General features: G+C 39.9%; 1 long non-coding RNA gene across 1 annotated transcript in view; it reads left to right on the top strand.

The window, feature by feature from the left end:
• Positions 1–1,871, top strand: part of LOC129199861 (uncharacterized) — a 45,411-nt gene extending 43,540 nt beyond the window's left edge. Inside the window, exon 3 of the long non-coding RNA XR_008574766.1 lies at positions 1,821–1,871. This is a non-coding gene — a long non-coding RNA (uncharacterized LOC129199861). The remainder of the gene's footprint in view (positions 1–1,820) is intronic.
• Positions 1,872–8,903: the final 7,032 nt, after the last annotated feature.

The raw sequence follows: 8,903 nt of genomic DNA on the forward strand, positions 1-8,903 counted from the left end.
CTTTGTATCTGGTCCATGCGATGCTCCATGTATTTATGGTACTACCCAAATTTGGGGGACAACTGTTCCTTTCTGTATGGGCAAATTATGTGTTCCTTTCATGTTGTAATTGGGACTTTGGCTTATTCTTTGGAACACTGTGTGCTTTGTGACTGTTTCTAATGCTTAGGTTTTTCCGTTTTCTAGTGATCGTAACTTGTGTAAGACTTTATTTGTGGCCCAAGTAAACTAGGGGTCATACAAAATAGTTTTTGTCTTTGTTTATATAATTATTCAATTGAAGCAGTGTTACTGATGGTATTACACACAGAGGTCCACAACATCCCAAATGTTTTGACAGTGCAGCTATGCAATTTGATAAATAATAGTAAAGTAGATGCAGGTGCTTTCTGCACTCTTTTAAGGTTGCAGCAAAATGTTTTAGGTGGTTAAAGGTGGCAGTCAGATCTACAATGTCAATAGAAAAGGGCAGGAAAATAACTTTACCCTTTTCTCTGTAAAGCAAGGCAAAAAAGGAAAGGAATTTAGGAGTACCAGGACACTGGTCTTGAGCACATATCCCCAGAGCGCACAAGAGTCTTTCTCAAGTTTTCAGGGAACTGGCAAATTTTGCATAAGGACACAGGGCAATTTATCATGCTTTTGGGAATCAGAGGGCAGGCTGTACTGCTGGTGTAGACATAGCCATATCCGGCATATTAATATGCTGAAGAACGTACTCAAACAGGTATGAGTTTACCTTTGAGATTTTAAATACTGCCCAATTGTAAATACAGATAGCCAGAACAGGAATTATCAGTAGACCATGACTGCCACATGGAGTGGTGGAGGAGCAGAGATAATGCAAATATAGCAAAGATCAGAAAAGTAAAAGAAAGGAAATGAGATGCTGCTTACAATCTGTTAATCACCCATGATGAGGAATATGTCTGAAATTGACTACTTGGAAAATTATTATGAGCTAGAAAGAATAATATGATACTCAAATTTTTCCCTGAAGTTTTCCCTAATTTTAAATATATTCACCCAACCTTCATCTAGTAGCTCTAACATCTCACATTACTTAAGAATTTGACTCATTAATTTGACTTGATTCTTTCGTGATTCCAGAACTTGTTTTTTTCTAGTTGTTGGTGACAGTCAGGCTGAAAAATATGATGTGGTAGTATTTTTGAAGTCTTTTAATCTGGCAGCACTCATGTATGTGTATGTGTGCATGCATGTGTGTATGTTTATATCTCCATACATGTAAGTAAATGAATACTACTACTGCTTTGAAGCGATGGACCACAATGCAACTGTGGTAGTACTGTCTTGACAAACAGAGCATGTTGAATGTTTGCTGCAGAATGTTTCTAATATGAGTTGTGATAAGCCATTAGAGTTTTGAACTGCAGAAAGGGAAGTATTTAGATCTACAAAAAGCCTCACTTGTCAGCTCGTATCTAACTGTCTCTTTGGGCACTGAAATGTCTTCTTAAAGTATTCTCTTCAGTCATCAGGTTGTTGTCTAATCCAGCTGTCCCCAGTATCCACATGCATCAAGGCTGAAACCCATAAATTTTCCCATATTCCTAACAGCTACATCCAGGCATAGACATATACACTTTATCTTGGACTTAAGCATAATTTAGATATATAATCTCAAAAGATTTTGAAATGCCCTGCTCACCTAAACTCAACGGGCATCTCACTTTTTAATGGAAGCTTTTCAAGATGCCTCATGTTTTGCTTCATTTCATTCCCAATGTGTCCTAAATTTAAAACTGAACTGATACCCAACCCTACTGGAACAAAGAACCAGGTGTCTTTGCAAACAGGAGAGGTCAGTCCAGAAGATGTTCCCAGGGCACGCCTAACTTGCATCAAAAGGATTAATCTTCTCATAAAAAAGAATTACAGCAACTACTTATTCAAGAAAACAATAGGTAAGTGGTGGAGGGAGGTATGCAAAGGGAGGAGGGTATGGGTATCAGATGGGAGGGAAGACACTGGCGTCCTGATTCTGCTCCTAAAATTGTTTATGCATTTCAGATCAAATTATTGGATGGAGTAGGAAGATGCTGATGGGTCATTGACCTCACAGGTGAGTTATCCTGACTACATGATCCCATGCACAGCCATAAGGTACCTAGCATGTACTAGACCAGTGCTAAGCATCTTGAAATGAAAAGAGCTGAGAAAAGAAATCTGAGATACTCTGAACTGAAATCCTGAGACTGACTTTGTAAGAGCCAGGTCTCCACACAGGTTCAAGAGCTCCAAAGGAATATCTTTCCATGAAAACTGGTTTTGCTTCTTCCATCCTCAGCTATAGTCTTCTAAGAATAGTGTAAGTATTTTAAAGAGAAAAATAATATTGAAGAAAAATTTCTGTGCATTGCAGATATTTTGTAATGTGATTTTAACATCTGAGGACAGGGAGGAAAGCCAGACTGATGTAATCAGCCAGCTCTCCTCAAGGCAGTTGACATTTACTGCCCACAGTTGAAAACTTGCTCTCCTAGTTGGTGGCTCCTCTCCAAAAGGGCGAATGCAGAGGAAAGATATGATACGTATGTAACTTGCTGTAACTTATTAATGAAACAGTGCTGGGCATAGTCACTAGAGATACCAAAGTTTGCAATGAGGATGGCTGCAGATTTATGCCTTCTTTTGATGTGACATGTCCTCTACCACTGGGACAGCAAAGATATTTTTAAAAGATAAGTCAGGATGACTATAAATGGGTGCACTACTATGCCCTTGACAAAAGATGAACGTGGAAAGGTTCTGGGTTTTTGTTTTTAGTGTTGTGGGTTTTTTGGGTTTGTTCCCCCCTTGTGGTAGAACAATGTTGGTGTTTAAGTGGTGATCAATCTTGGCCTGTCTTCAACAGCAATACCTATGTAAAGGCACTGCTGCATGGTGCTTCTGCAGGCTAAGCTGTAGCAAACGAGTAAGAAACATCTCTCTCCTGTAGCATCATGTAAAAATCAAGGTTTTGTGCCTAAAGGGATGAATAAAAAGTGTGGTTGCATACAATGATCTGGATAAATAATACAAACCGACTGCAGTTGGAGGCTCTTTTGGGCTTTGTAAAAAGTGTTTCCAGAGAGGCACAAGTGTCTTTCTGTCAAACTTGAAGAATTCTCAGAATTGGCCTAGGATCAAAATCAACCTAAAGGAACATACTCAGCTTCAATGGCACCATAGAATAACTTGAATCTCTCTGGTGACCATTAAATGGTGTCCAGCAGCCTTGCCAGCTAATCCCAAACAGAACCATCTTGCCGGGAATACCAAACCTTTTGGACAAGTGACATTCGGTTTCTTTACAAAGGCCTTGGGAAAACCCAGTGAAAGAAATAGTTCATAGGAAAAACCACAGGACAATTCATTTGGGAAGATTTTTCCATACATGCTTTTTGGTTCTCAATATTTCTAAAATGGCTTGTTTTAGAAACACAAACTTTATTTTATACTGTTGGATTTATGGAAAAAAGAATTGCTTTCTTTTCTTCTCAGTGTGATAAACATGTAACTATTAAATCAAGACCTAACTCTAGATACAGGAGAACAAATAGGTTATTCATGTGTCTTACTTCCATAGTCAGGACTCGTTTACAAGACTCATTAGCAAGAGGAAATGAATACTAGCTGGAAGCCAGGACTAAAGGTAATTTTAAGTCACCTTGGAAGTTTCTTGAGCATTTTGTGCAGCCTGAGTTTGGGTCTGGAACCTCAGATCCCCAGGGATATATGGGCAGTGGCCTCAGGCTCTGCTAAACTGAGCATCTCACCATACAGTAAAAGGTCCAGGTTTTCAAATTAACCTTGTTGTCTTAAAATACAGAAAACATCCTCACTGAATTTTAAAAGCATCCTAGCAGATGGGTGCCATTAATCCTAAATTGCAGTCCAAATTAGTGACTGCCACATTTGTAAGCCCTGCTAGATACTCTTTGTGTCTTCAGACACCAAAATGCCTTTGAAAACCTGGCTTAGATTCTGCTCAGCAGCTCCTGATTGTGAAGGCTGGCAGATCACTCAGGAACACTGCAGGCATTTTGAATGTTAAGTGAATTTTATAAAAAAATTTGGCAATTTTTTGTTTTGAGACTATTCTTGTTGCTTTTGTTTTGCTATAGAGTACTATGAAAAGTGTCATTTGCAGCTCCAAATGTTTGAACAGGACGAGCTAAACTTTGGCTAATTACTGCCCTCACTTGTATAGACCATGAGTCAACCTTGCAACCTGAACTTGGTCTTTGAATTCTCCTCCAATCTTACCTTTAACATTAGCAGGTGTCTTGGCTACAAATGCATCGATGTTAATTTGTGACCAGCAGGTCGAGGGAGGTGATCCTGCCCCTCTACTCTGCTTTCAGGAGATCCCACCTGGAGTACTGCGTCCAGCTCTGGGGGCCCCAGTACAAGACAGACATGGAGCTGTTGGAGCGAGTCCAGAGGAGGGCCCCAAAAATGATTAGAGGACTGGAGCACCTCTCCTATGAAGACAGGCTGAGAGAGTTGGTGTTGTTCAGCCTGGAGAAGAGAAAGCTCTGGGGACACCTTCCTGCAGCTCCTAAAGGAAACTACAGGAAAGATGGTGAGGGACTGTTTATCAGGGCCTGTAGTGATAGAACAAGGTGTAATGGGTTTAAACTAAAGGATATAAGGAAGAAATTTTTTATGGTGAGGGTAGTGAAGCACTAGAAGGGGTGGCCCAGACAAGTGGTAGGTGTTCCATCCCCGGAAACATTCAAGGTCAGGTTGGATGGGGCTCTGAGCTACCTGATCTAGTTGAAGATGTTCCTGCTCACTGCAGGGGGGTTGGACTAGATGGCCTTTAAGGTCCCTTCCAACCCAAACTAATCTATGATTCTCTGATTCTAAAATTCTATGATTTTATGATTTTATGATTCTATGATTCTAATGAATGTATACTAATTGTACTTGTTATTTAATACTACTAGACTAGAGACTGTTTTCAGTTAAATCACTATACTACAGAAGGATTCCAGGGGATACAGGAGACTAGAAGAGCCGACAAAGTTATTTACCGCAGATCGACCTACTAGTTTCACCAGATACTTCAGTTTTACAGCCTGATACCCACCACTCCAGCTCTGTGGGAGTGTTATCTCTCTGATTTTTTTTGTCCTTGCTTTTCTGTGCAAGCCAGGATGCTCTCCATCTTTAAATGTCTAAATTTCAGCCCCAGGTAGATATCATCTACTTGTTCTTCATGTCTTGTCCCTCTAACATTTTCCTCTCGTTTTTCTGAAGAGGCTCAGAAGAAAAGCACAGGCTAAAATCACACTGACTGGACTGAAACAAGCCATGCCATCATCTGGCCTGGACTACCTGAACTAGATAATTCCCTAAAAGCCAGACATGAATGCTGAATCCACTTCTCTGCACTGTTGAGGAGGTGAGATATAACACCTAGGAGGCACAGTGGATGGGGACGCAGGTGGCATCGCTGTCACCCTCCTTGGTTGGGAGACTCAAAAGATGATCAAGGAAGTAGCAGTAACATTAGGAGAACTAGAAAATATTGTGTGTGAAGGAAGCATGTGATAAGGAAAGGATGAGACCGTGGCTTTACACCCTGGAAGTCTTTCAACTTTCCACTCTTCAGAGTGCCAAAACCTCACAGGTGTTTGCTTCATGCAGCTGAAAATGTGGGGTCTGAGGAGCTCAGAGATCACTGCAGAGCTGTAAAAGAGCTTGGCCCCGATGTGCAGATTTGAATTATTATTATATTAATATTCTTTCTTAATATTGTCAGAAAAGCCAACATTTTTCCCATGAGAAATTCTGAATCTTTTCCTTTACAGAAATCTGGCCAAGGCTCCTGCTGACAGAAAGGTTAATAAAGGAAGTGAGATATCCAAAGGGCTCTGACAATGTGTTTATTATAATTTTTTTATCCACTATACAGACTTGCATTTTGACCTTCAGCATCTCAGGAAATACTGATGCACCAGAAAATGGATGTGGTCCTTGCCATAAATTGCTGATGCCAATTTGGAAATAAGTGAGAGTTGTGCAAAGGTTGCTTTAAACTGAAGTGTGGTTTTCAGATCATGATTTGGATGCAGAAAAGACACATTCAGGGCATTCCTTCCCTCTTAATCTCTCTTTCAGTCTTTGTTTGTTTGCTTGTTTGTTTGAAGCACTTTCTTTTCCTCCCCTGTTGTTGGAGGATACTGTGATTGCACAAGCAGAGTTTCATATTTAAAGCAACAGAGTTGGACAAAAGGTTTTCCAGCCAAAAGCCCAAGCCCAGGCCCTGGGAATAAATTGTGAAGCTTAACAGCAGTATTTTAGAGATTTTAAAGCTGAGACTTTTAAACAAGTTTTCATGGAATGGAGTTTTACTGGTTCATTGACTCATCTAAAATTAAACAGAGCATTTCAAAGAAGAACTGCTACAGCAGCAAAATCCAGTAAAAAGAGAGAAATTAAATAGCTTGAGCAGAATTGTTCTAACAAACATTTCTAGTGTTAATTCTGCAGAATGCTGCAACTGTTTTGTGCTAGCTCAGTGACTTCAAGCAGCCCTGAGCTCCCAAGTCTCATCAGCCATGGGACAGTGTGGAAGGCATCCTTAAATCTCCAGTATAGTTGGTCTAGGTCAGAAGTCTGTCTGGATCCAAAACTGGACTCTTCATGAATCTCTTCATGATGTTTTGACTTTTCAATTCTGGAAAAGCCCATTTTAGAAATGGTCTTTGCCACAAAATTAGATTTTGGTTTTTGGTTCAGGATATTTAAGATTTTGGTTTGGTTTTGAACATAGCTAGTTTGAATCTCTGGTTCAAATCTGGCTGTCAGATTTCTACCTGCTGCTAATTTCTAAATAATTTTTTGGTGCCAGAATTAAAGAAGTAAGATCTTTCTGCTTTTATTATTGTCTAGCAGAAATCAGGTCCCTCAAGACATTGATTTGTACCTGTATGAGCTGATGCAAGAAGCTGAAGAGTCAGGCTGCCTGTTTTCCAGAGCACTGATATCCATTTAACACATGCTTTCAAGACTCTGTAGTCCCTAATTCTTTCTAAGGATTCTTCCTGCATCTCTTCTTGCATTTGTCTTCCATGACATTTTTGACAGGGAATATGTCTTATTTATGTTTGGGAAGTGCTTTGTAAATTTACGGCACTATATAAATCCTTTTATAAGAACCAGAATGTAAACCTTTACCAGCTACAATAACATGAGTGGAAAATTCTTTGTTCATTTCTCAATCACTGACTAAATATTGTCTTTAGTGTTATATTTATAGACAGTTTCTTTGTATGTGCTTTACTGTAAATGTTATTCTTAGAGGTGGAGTTAGGGAAAGAAATTTTACTTTTCATGAGTGGCAAAGAACTTTTTTCCAGTTACACTGTATCCTTCAGGCAGACAGAAAGTAAGATGGGTCCTTAATGATATGTGGAATTGGAGCAATAAGAAGTTTTTTTGGTTGTTCTGGGATTTATAAAGCCAGGAGGATTTTTTTTTTTTTTTTAATTATTCTCCAAACCCCTACACTTTTCAAGCCTCCTTCTTTTGGGATTTTTGTCAGCATCTAATCTCCAATAATAGTTTCAACTGTGGTCAAGGATAAGTTAATGCCAGAGCAATCTGAGATGATCTATCTGTGCTTTTTTTAAGAAATTAGAAGAAGTGTCCTTGGCTACTGTCTTGACACAGGGCAGGCGTGGGAAGACATGCTGCTTTGGGGAAGACTGTGCCTTCCCATGGCTGATGTGGATGGATGCTGTGTTCGGCCCCAGGTGGCTCCAAATGGGAACGGCCAGATTTTACACTGCCTTTGCCCCCACTTTGCACGTGCTTGTGCAAGGCACGACATATTGGAAATCACATCAAATAAATCAAGCTGAATTCCTTTGCAAAACTGAGATGCAGACACGCATCTCTTCCTGTTTTATTGCTGTGGTTCCTATTGAGGTTTCCTGCTTATAATTTATTTCACGTAAGCTGATTAAAAAGTCATTAGAAAACAATCAAATATCTCCATAGATAAAACAGGATTACAAAGATGGTGCAATTATTCATTCGCCATCTTGCTGTGTTAATCATTCTGCTGCTGACCATTCTTGCCCAAGTTTATCTCCACTGAAAATAAATGTTTTGGGTTTTATGTCAAGACAACTAATAGAGACTTCTAAATATGATGTACATGTAGTTTTTACTTTTCTGTGCACATAAAATCATAGGAGCTTAGAAATATTGCTTGGATGGGATCCCTCCCAGTTAAAACTGCTGCTCAAAATGGGAGTGTTATCCAACACTAGACTAGGTCAGCCACGGCTTTGTCTAGCTGAGCCTCGAAAATCTACAAGGATGGAGGTCCAAGGGTGTCTCTGGGCAATCATTTCCAGCACTGTACCATGCTCTTACTGTAAAAGTTTGTGGCAAATTCATGCATGCTCTTAGTTTTTCTTGGACTGGCTATAATAGGAAAATGGCTAATGGATCACATTTTATTATGAGTTAGCTATCCTGATATAAAATGTCGTGTCTTTTGTACTGAAGGCAGAGGTTGACAGTGAATTGTAATTAAGCATCAGGATTCAGAGGGCTGAAGATAATTTCATCAAAGTACTGACCTGCCAAGCTGTTGATCATTTGCCTGTTTAGAAAAAGTGCAAGAGCCTGGGATGAAGGATGACAGTGCCCAGAGCTGATGAGGCCATCTCAGGAAGTTGCTTCTGTCTTCTGACGTCACACTACCAGCTGGAGTGTCACAGCAGAGGACTGAAAGGGATAATATGATAATGTGACTCTGTATTTAACAAATACACGTACATGGAGGGAGAGGGAGAGGGAGAGAGAGAGACTGACCTCTGTGTAGAACAGAAGCTCCATTAATTTGGAATGGCTGCATTACCCAGAGCCAGGAA

The sequence above is a fragment of the Grus americana genome, chromosome Z, assembly GCF_028858705.1.
Source record: "Grus americana isolate bGruAme1 chromosome Z, bGruAme1.mat, whole genome shotgun sequence".
NCBI classification, from domain to species: Eukaryota; Metazoa; Chordata; class Aves; order Gruiformes; family Gruidae; genus Grus; species Grus americana.